The following is a 409-nucleotide window of genomic DNA, read 5'->3' on the forward strand; positions in this document are numbered from 1 at the left end:
GACCGCCGCCCGCCGCCGACCGACCACCGCCGGCACCACCGAGGGCAAGCTAGCCATCGACAGGGCATTGGAGGCGATGCATACGGATAGCCACATCAATGGCAATGGCTACCAGGCTGCTCTTCAACCCAATCCTCCCCTCCCTCCTCCGGCCTTGCCCGTCACAGCCCGCGCCGGCCTGCTCATCGCCCGCCGCCCCTGCTGCCGATCACCGAGCCAGACGACGAAGCCACCGGGCTGGCCAAGACAAAGAATAACAAGAGAGGGCAAGGGCAAACGATATCCAATGCAGTGGTGGACTAGAGTGTAGTGGTCTGCCACCTCTTCCAATCCCAAGCCCTCGTCTCCATCGACGTCCATCTCAATCGAATCCCGTCCGTCCTCCTCGCCCCTGCCGCCCAAGCCCCTC

The sequence above is a fragment of the Thecamonas trahens genome (assembly GCF_000142905.1).
Source record: "Thecamonas trahens ATCC 50062 unplaced genomic scaffold supercont1.7, whole genome shotgun sequence".
Taxonomy (NCBI): Eukaryota; order Apusomonadida; family Apusomonadidae; genus Thecamonas; species Thecamonas trahens.